Raw genomic sequence first — 22,317 nt, forward strand, 5'->3', positions numbered from 1 at the left:
AAAAAAAAAAAAAAAAAAAAAAAAAAAAAAAAAAACTATAAACAAGAGACTTCAGAGACATATCAATTAATCACAATATATAGATCTTGTTTAGATTTCTACTTCAAACAAACATACTAACAAAGGAAAAAATTAAAAATCATTCAGGGAAATGTGAACACTGACAGATATTTTATAACATTAAAGAATTAGTGAAGAAAAAAAGTTACCCATGCCAGTAGAGGAGGAAGCTTGCCCCAAGGGGTGGGGACAGCATAGGCAAAGGCATCCTCTTTAGTGAGGGGGCGACAGTTTAGTAGTTACAGGAGAAAGGACACCTGCTGCAAAAACATCCTCTTACTTTCCCTCTGGGCTAGAGCTGGCTGTGGTGCTCTGGTTTCTGAGAAAGGAAAATGCAGCATATTGACATGGAGACTATTTCTGTCTACTTCTGGCTTCCCTGGGTGTAGCAGGAACCTAAGGGTGGGGGAGAAGTGTTACTGAGGGATTTCAAGGCCACTCTCAGCAACAAGGGAAAAGGACCTGGTGGTTTGGGTGGAGCAGAGGCTTTGAGTACATTGATCTCATCCCACTCTCCCAGCTCTGCCCTGGGATTGGAAGACAAGGAAGGAGAGGTATGGCATGAAGAAGAGGAAAGTAAAGAGGGAAGTGAAGAGAGGAAAAAAGGGGGGCAAGAGGGGAGAGAGGGAGGGGCTGAAGTTAGAGCTCAGGATGTGTTTAGTTGTTTTAAAGTAGCAACTGACTTAGGGCCCTGAAACAGTAGATAGAAGACGGGCATAGTGGCTTGTTGCTCTTGTAATCTCCATGACTCAGGAGGCCGAGGCAGGAGGATCGCTTGAGGCCAGGAGTTTGAGACCAGCCTGGGCAACATAGTGAGACCCTGTCTCTGAAAAAAAAAATTAAAAATTAGCTGGGTGTGGTAGTGTGGCCTGTAGACCCAGTTACTTGGGAGGCTGAAGTGGGAGGATGGCTTGAGCCCAGGAGTTAGAGGCTGCAGAGAGCTATGATAACACCACTGCACTCCAGCCTGGGTGATAGAGCAAGACCCTGTCTCTAAAAAACAACCAAACCCCAGTAGGTAGAATGCTACTCTGTCTCCTCTCCCTACTTACTTCTGTTCAGAGGCAAAGTAGGGGTGTAAGGAGGGATAAAGGGGATCCTCTAGCTGCACAGATTGAAGAATTTGCTCAAGGTTGACGGGACAAGCCAGGGGACCTGACCCCATGTATCCACGGCCACCGATGTATGCCATGGTACCTTTGTCCTGTGGTTTCCTGTTTTACCAAGATGCACAGTGAGAGATAATAACAATCTTATTAAACATTATTGAGTACTTACTATGCCAGGCCCTATTCCAGGTGTTTCCTTATTAACTCATTTCATCTTGTCAAGAGGCCTTTGAGGAAGTACAATTATTACTAGACCCACCTAATAAATGAGTTAACTGAGCCCAGAGAGGTTAGGTAACTTTCTTAAGGTCACACAGATATTACGTGGCCCAGATGTAATTGAACCTAAGAAAAGTCTAGTTCCGGAGCACTTGCTCTTCACAACTATCCAGAATGGTATTGGTGACCTGACCAAGCCTAGTGTGACCTCAGCCCCTCCCCGAGACGGAGCTTTAGAAAGGCTCCACCTTCTTTTCCCAGAGCAGTTGGGGCCCAGGGCTGGAATGAAGTCTTCTCAGTGTTCTAGAAGAGACCCTGGAGCAGCACTAAAAAAGCCACCCTGTGTATGAAAGGCTGGTAGGGCCCCAAGGCTGGGGGAGAGTGTGCCAAAAACAATAGCGTGCCTGCCCTGAGCTGTTCTGAAGCTGCACAGCCCGGACGTCGGGCTGGCTCGTCCATGATTCTTATCAGCTCTGTAGCATTCCCACCTCGGCACAGTCCGAGGGAGCCCAGGAAGGCGCTGTCCCAGGCAGCACTCTGCGGGGTGGCGGGGCGGGGGAAGCGTGGAGCTCAGGAAGGCCCTTATGTGAATCCCGGCCTGGCTTTTGGTGGGCAGCTGGGTCCCCTCCCCAGGCTCTGGCAGAACACCCTTGAACAATTTCGCCTGAAATAGCATAAGAACTTCTTTCCTATTTTTTTCCAGGCTTTTGGATGAAATTATATTTTACAAATGACTCATTATTATATTTATAGCTTCTCTCCAAATGATTCAAATTGTGGTTTGTCGCCTCCCTGTCTCTCAGCTCCCCCCAGCTCGACAGGAAAAAGTGCTGTTTACTGTATGGCCAGGTGTGGCTGCGAGAGGGCTTTGCCTCTCCCTGTAATTACGTTTGCCTAAGCCCTGACAAGCACCCCGGCACATTTAGCCATGAGCAGCCTTTGTTCCAGCACGTTGTGGGGAGGCAGCCTCCGACATTAGCTGGGCTTGGAATCTGCTCTTGTAGGAAGAGCATGTGTGTGGTGGGGGCTGGGGGAGTGAGGACCGTAGGGGAGGCTGGGACAGAGGGGGCCTTTGTGAGGGCAGAGGCTGGAGGAGCTGGGCTGCAGCTCCTCCCTCAAAGCGCTCTATGAGAAGGCTGGGGTGGGCTAGCCCCGGGGGCCTCTGAAGAAACATATTTCTCCCCACCCCCAGCCTCCGTGGAGGAGCTGAGAGGGTCATGGTGGAGAAGCTGGTGGCTCATACGTTCCAGGCTGTGCTAGCCCCCGGCCAGTGACACTCCACGGTTTTTTGTGAGGAGCCACTCTGGCTCTTTCCAGAATGGGGGGATCTTGAATTCTCTCCCCCTTTCCAGGAAGCTCTTGGTCACAGTGATGGCTCAGCCCCCCACCCCTCCCTGCCACCCAGCTCCCAGGAAGGTGTGGTAAGGTTAGAGCAGCTTGCTCTTAAACAGGCTGCCTTTGAGAGGAGGGGTGGAGAAGAGGTTGGGATGAGACCCCATTTGTAGAAACAGTTTATTCCATTGGTCGCCCGTGGGATCAAAGTCCTCTGGGCCTGCCCCCGGCAGGGTACTGAGTAAAGTTAAAATCCCATAAAATGGAAAAGAACATTTTGCAATTCATGGTGATATTCTCAGAGCCCACAAAGACCCTCTGCCTCTCTGGGTCCTCGGAGCTGGGGTGTGGTGACCCGCAGACTCCCCTGGCTGGCCTGGATTGAAGGCTGTGGGGCCACAGCAAGGACAGGCCACCCTGAGTGTCCTGAGGCCCGGGAGGCAAGCAGGGAAACAGGCTGCTCGATGAGAGAAGGGCTTTGTGGGAAATCTCTCCATTCTCCTCCCTTGACTTTAAGTGAAAAGCCAGCTCCTGTACGTTGCAGATTCTGCAGCTGTGGTGCCGCGCAGCTTGGGAGGCTGGGCTGGATAAGGTCGGAGCCTGGAATTGTCTGTGATCCAAGCCCTGGGCCCCGGTCGTGCCCCTAGACACAACCCCAGCCCGGGTTCCTGAGTCTGCTTCCATTTTCACTTCTTGGCACTGCCTGTGTGAGTGGGAAGGGGACTGGGAAGGAGTTGATGTGGGAATGGGTGTGGACGAGCATGACGTCATTGTTGGTGAAATCAGTCTGAAGCCCTAACCAGATGACTTCCATCTGGGCTGAGCTGGGTCACTATGAGGCGTGTGAGATGGGCCTGAGTGTGGCCGGGGACTACAGGGACCTCTGCCTCTGACTCTGGGTGCTCCCCAGAGGTGGGAGGGGACAGCTGCAAGAAGGACAGAAGAGGGTCCTGGTGAGGCAGGGGAGGCTAGAGGGAGAAAGGATGCGGACTTACCTGGGCTGTGGGGACCTGAACTTCTTCCTTAGGCCTGAGGGAGAGAGACTTCTTGGCAAGAAGTGCTGCCTCCTACATCCCAAGGGACCAGAGCCAGGGCAGCAGGACTGGCTGGCAACCAGACTGAGGGGCAGCTAATGCCACTGTCTGAAGCCTCCATCAGGCCACCGTCTTTTATGAGACTGTGATCTCGTATCCACCCTACTCATGCTATCACCTTTTCATTTGTCTTTTGGCAGTCAACATGCCCAAATGCTGTGAACGTTATGAGAGGGCGCCATTGGGCACATGCAGCGCCTCCCTCTGTCCCTTTCCCACTCCTGCTCAGAACCCACTCCTCAACTCCGAGAAGCAGGCAGTGGGCACCCTGTGGACAAACCTGGATATTGGCTCTGAATAAAAGCGAATCATTGGGAAAATCAGTGTCTCAATAAACTGGGGTTTCCTAGTAGAGACCGGACTGTGAAGGCCCTCGCTTCATCCATCTTTGAAGAGGACGATGATTTAGGGTTATTGGCCCATGATCAAAGTAGTGTTTCTAGGTTGTATTTACTGAGGTATTTGCCAGCTACCTCCTTAGTTCCAGGTAGCAACTTCCTTCTTATGTCTGAGATGTTTAAGAGATGATGAAACTGTTAAAACACGAGCTCTGAGTGAAGAGACCCCTAAACAGGTTTTGTATGAGGAACATGGCTGTTTATTCACCAGGGTGCGGGTGGGCTGAGTCCGAAAACAGAGTCAGCAAAGGCGGGTGGATAGGAGTTGGTTTTATAGGTTGTGGGGAAGGCAGTGGAAAATTACAGGAGTTACAGTTTAGGGCGGTTTTTTGCAAGCTGGGAGGGGGTCGTAAGTTTGCAAGCTGGGACTGGTTGTAGGGCGTGGAGTCAGGAGGTTGGCCAAGGTCAGTTCAAAGTCCAATGGACTTGTCAATCGGGGCCGGAATAGGAAACAATAGAAGAATGTCTCAAGTTAGGCGCTGCAAGGGTTGATCATTTCTTCCAGGAACTCATCTGGGGTGTACATGTGGGTCACACAGATTACCATGCCATTCATGGTCCCGTCAGACCTTACAGAAACCAGCTTGCACTTCTCAAAGTGTGTTCACATCCATTATTTCACTGGGGACCAGCTATTATCTTCTCTATTTTCTTTATAAGGATATTGAGAGAGAGATGAAATCACTTGCCCAAAGCTAGTTAATGACTGAACTAGGCTTAAAACCAGCATCTGAAGGCTCTAATTCCAGTGGCAGCAGCTGTGTGCTGCTTCTGTTTCCTCTCAGTTTGGAAGGGGAGCATAAAGTCTACAGCCACAAGGGTGGAGTCAGCAGAAGGATGATTGACCACCGAGCCTGAGGCAGGTGAGGCTGATCTCCTGAGCACAGGATCTCTGCAGTTGTTCACAGAAATGATATGATCCAAAGTTGCTGAGGGAAAAGCCCCTATTTGTGCAATTAACTGCAGGTCTCTCTTGAGGTCAGAATAAATGTTATAGACCTTGTTTATTCTTTATTGTTATTGTGGTAAGGTATATATAATGTAACATGTACAGTTTTTGCCGGGCATGGTGGCTCATGCCTGTAATCCCAGCATTTTGGGAGGCCGAGGCAGGCAGATCACCTGAGGTCCGGAGTTCGAGACCAGCCTGGCCAACATGGTAAACCCTGTGTCTACTAAAAATACAAAAATCAGCCGGCCATGGCAGCAGGTGCCTGTAATCCCAGCTACTCAGGAGACTGAGGCAGGAGAATCACTAGAACCAGGGAGGCAGAGGTTGCCGTGAGCCGTATCGTACTATTGCACTCCAGGCTGGGTGACAGAGCGAGGCTGTTTAAAAACAAAATAAAATGTACCACTTTTACGTGTACCGTTTAGTGGCACTAAGTACATTCACACTGTTGTGCAACCATCATCATTTTCCATCTTTTGTATCTTCCCCAACTGAAACCCCACACCCACTAAGCCACAGCTCCCCCTTCACCCCTCCCCAGCTCCTGGTGACCACCATTCTACTTTCTGTCCCTGGGAATTTGGCTCCTCTAGGTACTTATGCAAGGGGACTCATACAATATTTGTGCTTTTGTATCTGTTTCATGTTGACTTATTTTTAATTAGATCACCATTTTCAAGTGCAGCAGGAATGCTGGTTAGTGATGTGCCGTGCCTATACAGGAGTAAAGGAAAGAAAGAACAAAAAGGAAAAAGAAAACAGGAACATTTTGGGGTGGATTTCTTGACTGTCAGGGGTACCAGATGTAAGGGGGCGGCAGTGGGGGGTGGATAGGAAGAAAGTGTTACATAGAAAACAAAATGCTGTGCTTTATCATTCCACGGGTGGGCTGGCATTTATCCTGGAGGTAGATGTTTTGAGGATTATGCTATGATCAACTCCGACAGGGAAGCGCTCTGGTAAGAACAATGAGACTTTCTGGGCATGTGGAAGGCAAGACAAATTGTTTTGCAAGATGAATCCCCAGGAACTTGGAGTTTGGGTAGAAGGCCGTAGAAGAGAAGAGAAAGGCTGGAGAGAAGATGGTTTAAGTTGGGACTTAGGGGACAGTGAGAAGTTTTCTGAGGTGGGAGATGGTTGGTGAACTTTCAGGGTAATGTCTATTCATAGATTTTCATTTGCTTACTGTCATTCTTTCTCTATGACCCCTAACCTTGAGTAAAAGTCTGCCGCTGTGTGAGCTGGGGGTGGCTGGGATCATGCCCAGAGAGGGCTGAGCAGAGGGTGATAAAGAGGGGGAGGGAGAGGAGAGCAGCTTTGGGAGGAGGCGCAGATGGAGGCTGAGAGGCGGGAAGCAGGGAGTCCGAGCCAGAGGTCACCAGAGGAAGCACAAACCTTCTGAGAATCTTGGCATCCGAAAGCTGGGGGGTGGTGGCAAGATTTGAGAGGGACTACAAGGTTGGGGGGACACATGATGGAGTCCCTATACTTAGGGGAATGGGGCTGGAGTCGCCACTTGGATATTATAGGGCAGGCACGCCAGTTAGACAGCCCAAAGGAAGGAGTGGATGGATTTCTCTTGGAGACCTTTAGCAACATTTGGACGAGGCACAGCCCAGGTAATGAGGAAGTCCCTGTAGTTCAGCTCACTGCCTCCAAGATTTCCAGATACACCGAGAAGAGGACTGTGTTTCTCAAAACAGAGATGGACGTAGAACCAAAGCCAAGCCCAGAACATGTCTCAAGCTTTCAAAACAACATTCTCTTTAAAATCATCTGAAAGCAGAGATGTATGGCAGGTGACATAAGCTTTTTTGTGTGTGTGTGAGACGGAGTCTCACTCTTCACCCAGTTTGGAGTGTAGTGGTGCAATCTCAGCTCACTTTAACCTCTGCCTCCCAGGTTCAAATGATTGTCTTGCCTCAGCCTCCTGAGTACCTGGGACTACATGTCTGCACCACCACGCCTGGCTAATTTTTGTATTTTTAGTAGAGACAGGGTTTCACCGTGTTGGCCAGGCTGGTCTTGAACACTTGGCCTCAATCGATCTGCCTGCTTTGGCCTCCCAAAGTGCTGGTATTACAGGCGTGAGCCACTGTGCCCAGCCAACATATGCTTTTTGTATCCACCAGACATAGCAGGAATCCAGTGAGAAGGTTGGGCTGCTCCCACCAGAACCTGGAGAAGCCTGGCATGAAGAGTGAGCTGTGCATCATGTGGCTGGGAATGCTTGGTGATTCTCTGGCCAGGTCCTGGGCTAAGTGTGGGCCGGGGATGGAGCCCTGCCTGGAATCAGTGATGCATCCTGAAATCTCTGGACCAGGCTGCATGGTGACGGAGACCACGATGAGGCTGGCCGAGGACATTTCTCTCTGGTGCTCTCCAGCCTTGGCCCTGAGAACCAAGGCTCTAGGCTCATCTGGCTAGATTGATCCTGTTTTAGGCCCAGCCCAGCATCCTTTTGTTACTTGGGACCTGGGGAGAAAGGCCTGGCTTGGCTCACACTCGAGGAGGTTTGCCAAATGTGTTAGTTACCACTAAAAGCTTGTAAACCTGGGGTGCAGGATGTCATGGGGGCCTGGGCTGGCTCGAGGATGTGCTGTTTAGAAGTTCCAGAAGTTCCCTGCTGGCTGGGAGGGAAGAATGTCTCTGCAGAGTGAGAGGCAAGCCTGTCCTGGGCCTGGGCCAGCTTTCCCTCTCGCGGGCCCCTCTGCTCCGGGGGAGCTGCGTGTTCCCTTCTACTCAGGCAGCTTGGGAAAGACCAGAGGCCCTTTCAGGGAAGGGAGAAAAAGGGAAACAGGCCTGAAATGACTGTCGTGAAAGCCCACTTCTGAGCTTCAGCCCAGAGCACAAATGGATTTTCTCCTCAGTTATGAGAACGTGGAGAGTTCCAGAGGTTGCTCAGGGAAGTCTAGAGCCTCAGAGCTCAGGTACTAGGAAGACCTTGAAGACCAGTTAGGACAGCCCCCTCATTTTACTGGAAGGCTAATTTGAAACAGAATGGAATTTGGCAGGGGCTGGAATGCCTTTTTTCTTCTGAGGCTTCATTTCCTGAAAGAAACAGTGTCCATGATGAGCTGATTTCACTAATTCACTCATTGCATTTTTTTTTTAAAACCTCAGCTGTCCAGATCTGGCTTCTTTGGAAGGTAACAGAGTTTGTGGCTTCCAGGGTGTTTTCAGTTTGGGGCCATAATTTTTGTTTGTTCATTTAAAATATTTGTTCACCACAGGCTTATTGCCAGGTCTTCCTATGCACAGCATCAGGCTGTGCTTGTGAATGGCCAAGGGAAGCTGGAAATAGGCGAAATCAGGAATATACTAGAATAAGGCAGGGGCTGGTGTGGTCTAGGAGGGTTAGAAGGTAGAGGCTGGCAGACCTGGGATTAAGGGTGGTGTTTGGGCACCCTCAGTGAAGAGACTTCATAGCTACGGAAGAGACCAAGAGACCCTGGATAGACATCTGTGTAGGGCCCAGGGACTCAGGACCCCCTGTAGATGCAGCTGAGCAGCACCAGGAGGGCTCTGAGATGGACAGGCCCCTGGCACAGGAAGCTTCAGAAAGAGGAGGCCTGCACTGGGGCAGCCAGGCATATCAGGAAGAGAACTCAAAAAAAAAAAAAAGGAAAGAGAGACAGAAAGCGGGTGGCACAGAGTAAAGTGGGGCCTGAATTAATTATAAATGGTGGTGGCTGTATCTTTTTTTGGGAGGGGCCCAGGAGGCTGCCAACTTTGATCTCATTTTTCAGGACAGGACTTTAGGTTACCTCTTCTATCCACCACTCAATCACCAGAGAGTTAGTGCCTTCTGACAGAAGCAGCTCTTGGCAGAACACACAAGACATAAGCAGCTGGGGCTGGGGCAACACCTGCGAGGGGTGGGCTGGGAAAGAGACAGACATAACGCTGGTGCAGGCGAGGAAAGTCTATCATAGCCTCCTGTCCTGGGAGGCAGAGTGGAGGGGCGAGCGGCAGGGTTTGGGGAGGGGCCATCTCTGTCTTATTCACATGGTAGTCCCAGTGCCTAGCTCAGTGCCAGGCAGGCCTTAAATAACCAAATCATCAAATAACAGAATGAGTGAAAATAGCATATGTCTGAACACACAGAGTGCCATCCTCTCAAATCCCTATGTTAACCTGTATTTTTCTTCTTCAGGATTTATGGAATAATCGGGAATCTTTGCCTACCGTGAGCTTTTCCCTTTAGGAAGGTTCTTCTCATTGGTGGTGTGACAGAGGGCACTGAAGCTGTATTCCTGCAGTGATCTTAGCATAAAGACCCTCCATCTAACAGGGAAAGGGCGGGTGGGAGGAGGGCCAGGAGGCCCTCCTAGAGTGCAGCTGGCTGTGCAGGATGCGGAGGGTGGGCTGGTACAGAGGCTGAGGGCAGAGGTCAGGGTGAGAGGAGGCATTAGCAGCTTTGTTAATTGCATTATATCTTTCCTCCAGGTGAGACAACACTAGGCTTATGCCTCATCCTCAGCAGGTGACCAAAGGAGGAAGATAAAACAGAACTTCCACATGCTCTCTGGTGAGCTGGAACCCCTGCTACTGGTTGCTCTGAGAAGCCATGGGTTTTCTTCCTTGGACAATTTCAGAGCCCATCATTATGGTTTACGGAAAGGAAGTGGTGCTGAAAGAGACCCCTGCTTCTCCTGCCAGCTCTTCTCCCTTGAGAAAGCCCCTCCACTTCTCCTGAGCTTGGTTTCAGAAGTGATGGTTCATCCTCTCCCGTTGGGAGTCCTTCCGGGATGGGCTCCATGTATTCCTCCAGCGGCAGGGGGATGGTTGAGATGACCTTTTCAGGTCACTCAGGAAATCTTCCAGTTTCTCAGGATGATCTAAGCATCTCCCTTTCCTTTAGAAGCTGTCAGAGCTAACTCCGCGTGGGCGTGGGCTCCTGGCAGCTACCTCACCTCCCCTCCAATATTTAAAAGATCTATGCTGGTTCTTAGGGCTTCCTAATCACAGGCCCTTTTATTCTGGGCTCTGCCTGAAAGGCCACATCCATTTTTTTCCTGAAAGCTAGCTAGGTCCTCTGGGCTAAACACGACCGCCCCACAGCTCTAGAAATGGCTGATTTTCGTTATGCCCTTTCCAACCAGATTATTTCTTAAATTGCTCTCCCCCGGCTGGGTGTTCTGGGACACAAACGCTAGTGTGTGGGATCCCCGGCTTTCCTTTCTGCCTGAGCAGCTGGGGGAGAGCCTCAGTTTCTCCTGGCCTGCGGGCAGCAGCCGACCCAGCCTAGGGAATGAGCCTCGTGTACTCTCGGGGGCCCAGGACCGCGGGGCCGCGCCGAGGACCCTCTGAAAGGCAGACCACCACGAGGCAGCGTGAGGACCACACTGCCGCGCCCCGGAGCCCGCCGCCGCCTGTCCCCGCGTCTGAGGTCCACAGGAAGAGCGGCGGCAACGCGCGCCCCGGAGGAGGCTTTGTGAACCCAGGCTCGGCGCGCCCCCCGCGCGCGCCCCTCACAGGCAGCCGGGGCCAGCCTGCCGCCGGGGCCCCTCTGGGAAGGGCTCGGAGGCGACGCGGGGAGGGGGCCAGGGGAGGAGGGAGCGTTCCTGCAAATCACATGATTTTCCCGCTTATATAAATCACAGCTTGTTTTTCTCAACCGGGTGCAGACTTAAAGGTGCAGTGTCTCCTTTCTGTCCCAGGGGCAGAGGTTCCCCAGGGTGCTTTTGACGACCCCTGAGCTGGGCTGGGGTGGTTTCACCAAGGAGGGTTCAGGGTTCAGAGTTCAGGAACCTCCACCCCATCCCCCATCCCGGGATGTTTCCTTTTAGCTCGGGACCAGGGAGGGGCATGGAAATCCGATCGCCAAATCAGCAGGCAGAGCCGGGCTGGGGCGGCCTCCAGCGCCTCGCCTCGGTCAGCGATCGTTCTGGAGACCAGCGATGCCCGTGGGAGACCCTCAGCTGAGGGTTACATTGAAATTGGCCTGTGGCAGATTTGCGGTGGCCAAGAGTAGACTTCTAAGGGTGATGCTTAACGTTCTGACTAGCCCTGGCTGTTTGTTTGAGGCCAAGTTATGTGGGAAGAAAAACGAACTCAACACATGTATCCAGCACCTATCATCTACCTATTAGGCACTGTAGGGAGAAACCAAGACCTTTTAGACAGTCCTCACCTCCAAGTGGTTTATAGTATTTAGGTGATGAAATACGTAGATATAGACATAGAGGCAGACATGAAATAGAGATTAAATAGCAGCTGGGTGCAGTGGCTCACGCCTGTAATCCCAGCACTTTCAGAGGTCCAGGCGGGCGGATCAGCTGAGGTCGGCAGTTCGAGACCAGCCTGGCTAACATGGTGAAACCTTGTCTCTACTAAAAATACATTAGCCAGGTGTGGTGGCGCATGCCTGTAATCCCAGCTACTCGGGAGGTTGAGGCAGGAAAATCGATTGAACCTGGGAGGCGGAGGTAGTGGTGTGCCAAGATTGCACCACTGCTCTCCAGGCTGGGCAACAAGAGCAAAACTGTCTCAAAAAAAAGGAAAAAGATTAAAAAGCACCAGTCAGTTTCAATGCCTATTCTAGGCTAAACAGAAGAGAGTTACAAGGCAATGCATAATTACTTGCTTGATCAACAGTACAGATAATGAGTCCTGCAGGCCTTGGGAGGAGGGCCCTTGAGGCCCTGACTGACAGGTGGCCAGAGGCAGGTGGGGGACAGGCAGCTGGGGGAGGAGGGACTGCAAGTGTCAGGAGGGGAGAAAGGAGCATTATGTTGGAGCAATCTCTTTGCTAAACTGAGGAATTGGGGAGAGGAGGAGTGGGGGGTGAGGCTGGGAAGCTGTGGGGAGGCCAGGTGCAGTGGCCTTGAGTGCAGGGCTGAGTGTGGACTTGGTCTGGTGAAGGCAGTGGGCAAGCCTGCAGAGGTGGCAGGGCAGGTGAATGCTATGATGAAGGGGGTGTTTGTAAGGACCACAGGTGTGGCAGCAGTGTGCAGGATAAGCTTGAAGCACTGGCAGAGACCTGCTGGAGGCTTCTGCAAGGAACCAGGCTGACAAGGTCATAGTGCTAGGGTGTTAAGAGAAAAGGTGAAAGTGAACAGCGAGAAGTAGGAGATTTTGAAGAAAGAATGGAGATGATTGAGTGATTGTGTATATGGCAAAGGGGAGAAATCACCAGAGGTGATGTTGATTTTGAGCACGAGTGGCAGGGAGAAGAGGGCAGCCCTTAGGTGGAGGGGGTGTGTGTGAGTGGCCAGAAGAGGAGCTGCTTTTGGAGATGGCGTTTTGTGAAGAGAGTGGGCTCTTAACTGGGAAATGTCCAGTGGGCTGAAGTCAGAGGGAATAACTCAAGGGATGAGAGAGATCTTGCAGATCTTACAGGAGATCACAGAAAGGGGGAAAGAGAAGTGGGGCCAGGGGACACCCATGTTTAGGAGAAGGAGCCGCTGGCCAGGCTCTGGAAGGAATGTTCACACCCCAGGGGCAGACGAACCTGGGCACCAAGTGTCTCTGCCTGACCTTGGCCAAGTGATTGATTCTGTCTGAACCTCAGTTTTCTCATCTCTAAAATGGTGCTGACAGCACTTGCACTAGTTTCAGTGAGGATGCAGTGACATGTCTGAAGCATCTCACAGGGCACAGTGTCTGGCGCAGGGCGAGTCCCAGGTGCTCTTCCTCCCCACGCTTCCCTTCCGGCCACGCCCTCTATGTCCTTCACGGCAGGCACTTGAACCCAGTTTCTCTCCTTTTAAATTGTTGTTTTTCTTCTTACCCCTCTTCCTCTTCATCTCCTTTTTCTAGAAGAAACACGCAGTCTTGTTTGCATGACTAATTATTTGAACTGGAAATACCCTCCATTATGAAGGAAGGAAATAATAAATTTTTTTCCTAAGGGCCTCTTAGCCGAAGCTGGCTCTGACCTCACCGGATCCTTCCAGCAGCCCTGCAGGGTTTGGGAAGGCAGATATTATCAGCCCCTTTCCCTCCACATAGCTGAAGAAATGGAAGAATGGTTGTAAAAAGTTTTATTATTCTGTTGAGAACCACATGTCTAATCAGTACTCTCTAGTTCAAAGCTTTCTAAACGTCTATTTGTAGCCCTTTATTTTTGGAAATAATTTTACTCAGTAGTCAAATAAAATAGATATAGGCAACCCAGTTCTGGTTTCAGTGCAGTGGGGAGGTTCTGAGTCACGACTGCTTGGCGGTGCTCCCGCTCCCTGTCCCAGGCCAGGCTGAGAACTGGGGCTTTCCTTCTGGGGTAACCCAGCACCCAGAGCCTCTGCCTCTACACTAAGCTTCATTCTTTTCCTTTTTAGCCACGAACTTTGTGACTGTGAAAGCCAGGCCCCAGCCCAAGAAGGCTTCACAGACCCCTAGGTGTGCCCTCTGTGTGAGCCAAGTGTTGACTCTGGCGATGATGCCAACAGCCCGGCTCTGCCCAGCTTTCAGCCGCATGAGTGTGAACCAGCGGAGCAGCACCAGCTCAGGCCAAGGCAGAAGGCCAGGCGCACTGTCTGGCCAGGCAGGATGAACAGCAGCACCTGATGTCATGGGGGGCAGGGGAACCACCCTGGCTGGGGCATGCTAACCTACCCTGCTAATGTGCTTTTGGTCCTAATTCCCTTTTTGAATGAGTTTCTTTAAAAAATGGCTTGTTAGGTGAAAAGATAGTTTGTGTTTAAAAAAAATTTATTTTAAGGCAGAGTCTCACTCTTTCACCCAGGCTGGAGTGCAGTGGTGGAATCTCGCCTCACTGCAACCTCTGCCTCAGCCTCCCAAGTAGCTGGGACTACAGGTGAGTGCCACCATACTCGGCTAATTTTTTGTATTTTTAGTAGAGACGGGGTTTCCCCATGTTGACCAGGATGGTCTCGATCTCTTGACCTCGTGATCCACCCGCCTCGGCCTCCCAAAGTGCTGGGATTACAGGCGTGAGCCACTGCGCCCGTCTTGAGAGTGTGTCTCAGTCTGCTGCCCAGGCTGTAGTGCAATGGCACAATCACAGCTCACTGCAGTCTCGAACTCTTGGGCTCAGGTGATCCTCCTGCCTTAGCTGGGAATATAGGCATGCACCACCATGCCTGGCTATCTTTTCACTTTTAAAACAAGTAGACTTTTGATGAACAGAAGTTGCTGTAATACAGTTGAGTTTTGTATACATTTTTGATATTGTTAATTGCTCAGCTTGTACTTCTGTTAATAGTACATAAGAGTGCCTGGTTTTCCACACTCCTGCTAACACTGGGCATGAATGATTTTAATTTTGTTAATCTGACGGGTGAAAACGGTGTCTTATTGTTTTGATCTGTCTTAAATATGGCTAAGCCTGAACATATTTTCACAGGCTATTTGCCTTTTACATTTCTTTTTCTGTTTTCTTCACTTTTTTTCTATTGAGTCGTTTGCTTTTTCTTAATTGATTTGTGAAGGCTTTCTGAATAGTAAAGAAATATACCCCGTTTCTGCCGTGTGTGGCTGCATGCCGCATGTGTACCTCCTAACTGCAGGCCATTGATGATGCAACTAGAAAAACCTGAGCCTCTGTACTGCATTTGCCCTCTTTGGCCCTTGAACACTAGCTGTGTTGCACTAGCTGCCATTGGAGGCTTTGTGGAGGCGGCAGGTGGAGCAATGTAGTTCTGTAAAAGTAGAAGCATCTAGGATAGGGAGTGTGTACGCTGTCTTCTACTGAAGGGTAAAACAAACAGACGCCAGAGAGAAAGTTTGAGTTGGACCAATAGGAATGTGGCTTGCATTCTCATTTCTTAAGTGAAACGTTACGAATTCTGAAGTGTCTTGTGTAGCTTGGCTGACCTGGGCTAGTGGTGAGAGTGGGAGAATGGAATAGTTCTGAGGGTCTGGCTGTACCAGGCATGCAGCCCTGCGGGGGAAATGGAGGTTCAAGTAAGCTGACTTGCTCCAGGTCACATGGCTGTCGGTGGCCAAGCTGGGATTCAGCTCTGGGACTAGCTGACTCTTCAGCTTGGCTCTTTGCGGCATAATAATGGTTCTACCATGATTAGGCTCAATTAGGGGAAGACTTGGCTTTTATAAGGAGATTTGTCAAGAGAGCCTCATAACAAAAGAGTTGAATTAGAACGTATTTTAAATAGATTGCCATCTCAACAGTGAAATTTTATATTTCTATGTTTTAATGTCAATAATTGGCTTAAGTAGTCCCTCTCAGAGAACACAGGTAAATTAACAGTAATTATAATTGGGCTCTATTGAAAAAAAGCAATAGTCTTAATAGTCCTGTTCATGCCTGAAAGAATGTTCAATGGAGAAGCCAGCCAGGATTCCATTTTTCCCTCTCTTGCCTTCAGTACAATTTGGATGACATTACACTTTCTCTTCACTCATTTATTCCTCCAACAACTGCTTACCACATTCACATTCTGTGCCATTTCGTTAAGAGCTGAAAGAGTGGTGAACAGCCCTAGGGCCTGCCCTCACGGAGCCTGCAGTCTAGTGAGAGGGATAATCAATAAACAAGAAAACAAATAAAATACTTAACAGCTGTTGTAAGTGCTGTGAGGGCCATTCACACGTGCTTCAACAGACCATAATATGGGATTGACTTTGGTGGGCGGGTCAGGGAAGGCCACGCACATTCTGTGGGTGATTGGGTACTATCATTTATTTTGGAGTTACAAATACCTCTTACAGCTCTCTCGCTGCAGCGATGTCGATGTCAGTGGGAGCATCAGGAGCCTGAGCTCAGAGCAGGACGCCTCAGATTGTTTTAAGAAAGTGGCAGACAGACTGGGCATGGGGGAAATCGCCAGCTTCTATAAGGCCACGCTGAGGGAAACGGGGATGCAGAAGAACACCGTGCCAACCAACCCAAGAGACTGCTGAGCAGGAGAAGCGGGGTAAGGCTTCCTAAGATCCCCTATCCCTCTCGTCTTCCAGACTCCAGCTGCCATGTGGAGGAGGCTGATTTTAGGTTTTTTTTTTTCGCCATGCCATGAGGTGTGTTTTATTTTCTATGATGAAAATTATTTGTAATTTCTATGATGAAAATTATTTGTATGATCAATACAAAATTATTTGTATTAATTTTCATTACAGAAAATTATTTGTATGATTTTCCTTATAGAACGTTATTTGCATGATTACTGAAAATAAGACACCTGACATGTCAAAAAAAAAACCCCAAAACCCTCCTATAATCAGTTTCAATATAAACAGCTTATTTTAAGTGAGGAGAAATAGCACCAGTATACAAAGAAGAAGAGCAGGGTATGGGCTTTTATCTTCTGGGGTCTACAAAGTGAAAATAGCCTTGAGGCTCCCTGGATAGCTTTTTCTGCTGAATGCAAACACCAGATACCCTGAGTGCAGTCTTCTCGTGCAATCTGATGTACATCTTGGTTTTTCACGGAAATTTCTTCCTTGGGGTAAAAGATGACCACTATATCTAATGGGAGGACTTGAAAGCATTTATGGAGAATCTAAATTCCAGAGGTCTATCCAGAACTCACGTGAAAACCTCTGTTTTAAATTTGCTGCCCTCCAAGGCAAAGCATCTTCCTTGAAGCAGGTTTGAAGGATTTGCTTCCTCATCTTGCCTCCTCCCTTCGCACCTGCCAGTCCACCAAGGGCTGAGTGACAGCACCTGGCCTACGCGTTTCCAGGCACAGCAAAACTGTCCCCTCACAGAGCTTCTTTAGTTCACAAACACCTCTCCCCTCATTTTGGTTGTTTGAGCCATGGTGAGAATGCTGGGCCTTCAGGAATATAATTTGATGATCAAGGGATTCACCCTCTTTGCCCAGGACTTTTTTTTTTTTTTAAAACGGAGTCTCGCTTTGCTGCCCAGGCTGGAGTGCAGTGGCGTGATCTTGGCTTACTGCAACCTCTGCCTCCCCAGATCAAGCGATTCTCCTGCCTCAGCCTCCTGAGTAGCTGGGATTACAGGCACCTGCCACCAGGACCAGCTAATTTTTTTGTATTTTTAGTAGAGATGGGGTTTCACCGTATTGGCCAGGCTGGTCTTGAACTCCTGACATCAAGTGATCCACCGGCCTTGGCCTCCCAAAGTACTGGGATTATAGGCGTGAGCCATCGCACCCGGCCTGACTAGGACTTTTTGAGAGGCTTTTATATGTTTTGCTTTTAGGTATGTATATTTGTTATTTTCTTTTTTTTTTTTTTTTTTTTTGACGGAGTTTCGCTCTTGTTACCCAGGCTGGAGTGCAATGGCGCGATCTCGGCTCACCGCAACCTCCGCCTCCTGGGTTCAGGCAATTCTCCTGCCTCAGCCTCCTGAGTAGCTGGGATTACAGGCATGCGCCACCATGCCCAGCTAATGTTTTGTATTTTTAGTAGAGACAGGGTTTCGCCATGTTGACCAGGATGGTCTCGATCTCTTGACCTCGTGATCCACCCGCCTCGGCCTCCCAAAGTGCAGGGATTACAGGCGTGAGCCACCGCGCCCGGCTGTTATTTTCTTAATAAAACACCACCAACGCCTGCACTCCAGCCTGGGTGGCAGATACCCTATCTCAAAAAACAAAACTAGAGAGCCTGTCTTTCTAGCCAATGTTTAAAAAGCTCTCAGTGTTGTTCCTTTTTCTTCCTGCATTTTGTCTTCCTAAGCAAAGTAACATAAAAACTTGAGACAAGTGGCAGGTATTAGTCTGGTCACCTGTGGGAGGATTTCACTTTTCAGGGAGCGGGAATAAAGGAAAACGATTGTGGAGTGCACCTGATTTAAATTAAGTCCTGGCCTTCATTAAAGTGGTGTTGGGATCCATCTGGTGGCCAGAACGGTTTTAACACAGGCCAGGGCTCTCTGCTGTCCTCTCGTGGCAAGAGGTGGTATGACGCCGTAGGTAGGCATCCTTTCCCCTGCCTTGTTCTGGATTACAGAAATAAAAGATACAGATCAGGAGAGAAGGCAGTTAACAGTTAACGTTTACTTAATGCCCTACAGCAGATGGGGCTCCGGAAGGAGCCAGGACAGCACCGACACTTGTGTGGCGTCTGCAGTTGCTGCCTGCTGCCCACAAGAGACTGACAACCCTAAACATGTCAATCCCAATTCGTAATTTTGGGTGGAGTGGGTTGGAATTTTATGACATATTCTCAATTAAAAAAATCTTTATCCCACTTTTGATTCATAGGATTTTAGAGATGAAAAGGATCTTAGAAATGAGTCAATAAAATTTTGTTGAGTTTTTACTATGTGCCTCTGTACTATGTGCTGTTAGGGACTTAAGGATGAATTCAATATGAACAAGTCCTGTTGTCAGCCCTGACCCGAGGTCAGTGAAGGCTTAAAAGGGAGGAGCTGGCACCAGACTTGTGTCTTGGAGAATAAGGCGTTTTCCAGTTAGGTGGGTGAGGGTGGAACTAGGAGAGGGAGGCCCAGGCAGTTGGAAAGCACACGCAGACAGGTGGGACGTTGCATTGGCCTGTAGCATGTGGCGTGAGCTAGGTAGCAGATGCTGCATAAATCTTTGCCGAATGAATGCATCTGTGAATGATGATGGTGGGAATGGTGAGAGAGGAGGATGAAGAGGTTATGGGGGGCGGGGTACAGGTCATAACACTAAGGAATTTGAATGTCATGCTAGAAGAGTTGAGGGAGAGTGTGGGTGGAGAGACTTTGAAGGGTTTAGGCAGAGGAGGGAGGTGATCGTATTTATGTTTTAAAAACAATTTTGGCAGCAGTGAGAAGGAGGCAGAGAACTAATTAATAGGCTGCTGTAATCACGCAGGGAGCGATGATGAAGTCCTAAGGCAGTGAAATGGGAACACTGAGGACAGAATAGATTTGAGTACTATTGGGAATACGGAATCGGTAGAGGCAATGGAAGAGACAGAAGGGTCTAGGGTGGCTGCCACCCAGAGTTTTGGTGTGGCATCTGCGTGGAGCGGGAAGGTAAAGAACACAGTGGTGGTGTTTGTGGGGCCTCCAGGTTGATGTCAAGAGGGCATCTGAATATATGGGTCCAGGTTTAGGATCACAAAACTGAACAGAAGAAACCTGGAGAGTGTGTGGAGTGTGTGACCAGTGGGAAGCGCGGAGGATGAACTCTGGGGGGGGAAGGATGGGCGAGCAGGGGTCAGAAGAGATGCTAGGAGAGGAGGAGAACCGAAGATGAAACTGGCCGAGGGAGGTGTCCTCAAAGGGCCAGCAAACTCTGGGCGAGAGTCCGCCTAACAGGACTAGAAGCCTAGGCCAGATGGAATTGCTCTTGTGTTTTCTGCACCATGAGTTTGCTTATTTATTTATTCTGTGCTTGTCTTCACATTTAGTAAAAGGTTTTCCTTTTTTTCTTTCTTTGAGATGAAGTCTTGCTCTGTCATTCAGGCTGGAGGGCAGTGGTGCAATCTCAGCTCACTTCAACCTCGGCCTCCTGGGTTCAAGCGATTCTCCTGCCTCAGCCTCCCAAGTTACTGGGATTACAGGTGTGCACCACCATGCCTAGCTAATTTTTGTATTTTTAGTAGAGATGGGGTTCACCCTGTTGGCCAGGGTGGTCTTGATCTCTTGACCTCGTGATCCGCCTGCCTTGGCCTCCCAAAGTGCTGAGATTACAGGCGTGAGCCAACCGCACCTGGCCAGTAAAAGGTTTTTCTTGCAAGAGCATCCCTCCCCACTCCAAGTTTCTGTTCCATAGATGGAGGCTGGTCGCAGGTAGAGTTGAAGTGGGCTCCCTGCCTCTTGACCTCTCCCTTGCAACCTCTCTCCCTCTGTGGTCCCACTGGCTTGGCTCATGTGCAGTTCTGATCACTTTTCCCCATCACAGTCGTTCGTTCTCCCTTTCTTAGTCTGCTTCTCCCAGGGCTCCCACAGAGTTGTTCTCAAGCCTGGCATTCAGAGCCCCTAAAATCTGATCCCAACTTCTTCCAGCTTTCGCTCAAATTCCTCCACTCACTACCACCCAGCCAGAGCCTCAGGCACACTGGAGCTCACTTTCCCTCCCTCTGTTACCACCAAAATTCCTTCCATCTTTTAAGGTCAAGATCAAGTAGTCCTTCTTTCAACCTTCCCTGATTCTTTTAGCCCAAACCATTTTAAAAAATTACTTTTCTGAACTTCTACAGCACTTAGCATATTCTCTATACTTTTGTAGTAATTTAAAATCCATTTTATTTCCTCTAATCCTGTTCAGGTAAAAGGGTCTTGTATTACTTTCCTGTTTTCTTTCAAGAGCCAAACAAAATGTCCAGTACACATGCAGGTATTCAATGAATAATAAAAGGCAATTGGGTCAGGTGCAGTGGCTCAGGCCTATAATCTCAGCAGTTTAGAAGGCCAAGGTGGGAGGATCGTTGAGGCCAGGAGTTTGAGATCAATATCGGAGGACCTGGTCTCAACCAAAAATTTAAAAAATTAGCCAGGTATGGTGGCACATGCCTGTAGTCCCAGCTACTCTGGAGGCTGAGGTGGGAGGATTGCTTGAGCCAGGAGGTTGACACTGCTGTGAGGTATAATTGTGCCACTGGATTCCAGCCTGGGTGACAGAGCAAGATCCCACCTCAAAAAAAATAAAAAAATTGATTACCAAGAAATCCTTAGGAAATAACTTAAATGGGGGAAGCAGCAATTAATATGTTTCTATTTTTTATTTTTATTTTTTGAGACGCAGTCTTGCTCTGTTGCCAAGTTGGAGTGCAGTGGTGCCATCTCAGCTCACTGCAACCTCTGCCTCCTGGGTTCAAGTGATTCTCCTGCCTCAGCCTCCCAAGTAGCTGGGACCACAGGAGAGCACCACCATGCCCAGCTAATTTTTGTATTTTTTGCTAATGGAGATGGAGTTTCACCATGTTGGCCAGGATGGCCTTAATCTCTTGACCTCATGATCCACCAGCCTCAGCCTCCCAAAGTGCTGGGATTACAGGCGTGAGCCACCGTGCCTGGCCAATACGTTTTTCTAACCTAGAAATAAAGGGTCGAAGCAGAAACATAATATAAAGAGGCACTGAGAGGAATTGGGAGGTAGGAGGCAGAGTCAGAGGCAGAGTTTAGGTACCTGCAGAACTGCAAAAAAGGACTAAGAGCTAGATTCTGGGGCTACCAAAGGGTGAGACACCCAGTATTGGGTCTGAAGTTGGTTAATATGTGGTTAATATGTGGGTCAAACCTAAAGCAACCTTCTGTTAAGAGCATGATGATATATAAGTTGTGGCAAGCAAGTGTTAAGGACTTAACTATGGAATTTACCTGGTTTGGGTGTAGTCTGTGTTCCCCATCTCCATCCACCATAGTAATTGAAAGCCTTAGGTTGTATCAGTTTAGCACCTACATGTCAAGCATGATGATGGGTACTTCTTATCCATTCTTTCTGAACCTTAAAAATAATCGTACAAGATGGGTACTATTATCCAGTTTCTACAGGTGGGAATATGAAGTTCAGTGAGCTTCAATATCTCACCCAACTACTCGGGAAGTTGAGGCACGAGAATTGCTTGAACCTGGGAGGTGGAGGTGGCAGAAAGCTGAGATCACCACTGCACTGCAGCCTGGGTGACAGAGCAAGACTCTGTCTTTAAAAAAAAAAAAAGAGAGAGAGAAAGAGAGAGAGAGACTTTGCAGAGGGAATTAAGATCACGAACTGAAAATAGGGAGATTATCCTAGATTATCCAGATGGGCCTAATGTGAATCATAAGAGCCTTTAAAAGTGGAGAGAAAGGCAGAAGAATGAGTTAGGGAGGTGAGACAGAAGAAGAGGCAGGAGAGACTTGAAGTGTGAGAAGGACTTAAAGTCTGGCTTTGAAGATGGAGGAAGGTGCCGGGGGCCACTGGCCAGGAGCCAGCAATGTGGCAGCCTGGAGAAGCTAGGGACAGCCAGTGACAGTGATCAAGGACATAGGACCTTGGTCCTACAACCGTGAGGAGGTGAATTCTGCCCAAAACCTGAAGAAGCAGGGAAACAGATTCCCCCTTAGAACCTCGGGAAGGAAAAGAAGCTGTGCTGACACCTTACATTTAGCCTGATGAGATCATGAGACCATGTCAGACTTCTGACCTACAGAACTGTAAGATAATGTATTTGTTTCAAGTTGCCAAATTTGTGGTACTTTATGCAGCAATAGAAAACTAATACAAAAGATAGAGCACTACTTAATTCCTTATATCCATGGTCCTTCACTTTTTGAGGGTCATAGACCCCTTTGAGAACCTGGTGAAAGCCAGGGATCTTCTATCTAGAAAAATTCACATGCACAC

The 22,317-nt window shown here is 49.1% G+C and overlaps 1 long non-coding RNA gene across 1 annotated transcript in view; it reads left to right on the forward strand.

Moving 5' to 3' along the window:
- Window positions 1-10,801, forward strand: part of LOC108309749 — a 31,415-nt gene extending 20,614 nt beyond the window's left edge. Inside the window, exons 2-3 of the long non-coding RNA XR_001827482.2 lie at window positions 9,321-9,469; window positions 9,614-10,801. This is a non-coding gene — a long non-coding RNA (uncharacterized LOC108309749). The remainder of the gene's footprint in view (window positions 1-9,320; window positions 9,470-9,613) is intronic.
- The last annotated feature ends 11,516 nt before the right edge of the window (window positions 10,802-22,317 follow it).

This window comes from Cebus imitator, unplaced genomic scaffold, assembly GCF_001604975.1.
Source record: "Cebus imitator isolate Cc_AM_T3 unplaced genomic scaffold, Cebus_imitator-1.0 Scaffold96, whole genome shotgun sequence".
Taxonomy (NCBI): Eukaryota; Metazoa; Chordata; class Mammalia; order Primates; family Cebidae; genus Cebus; species Cebus imitator.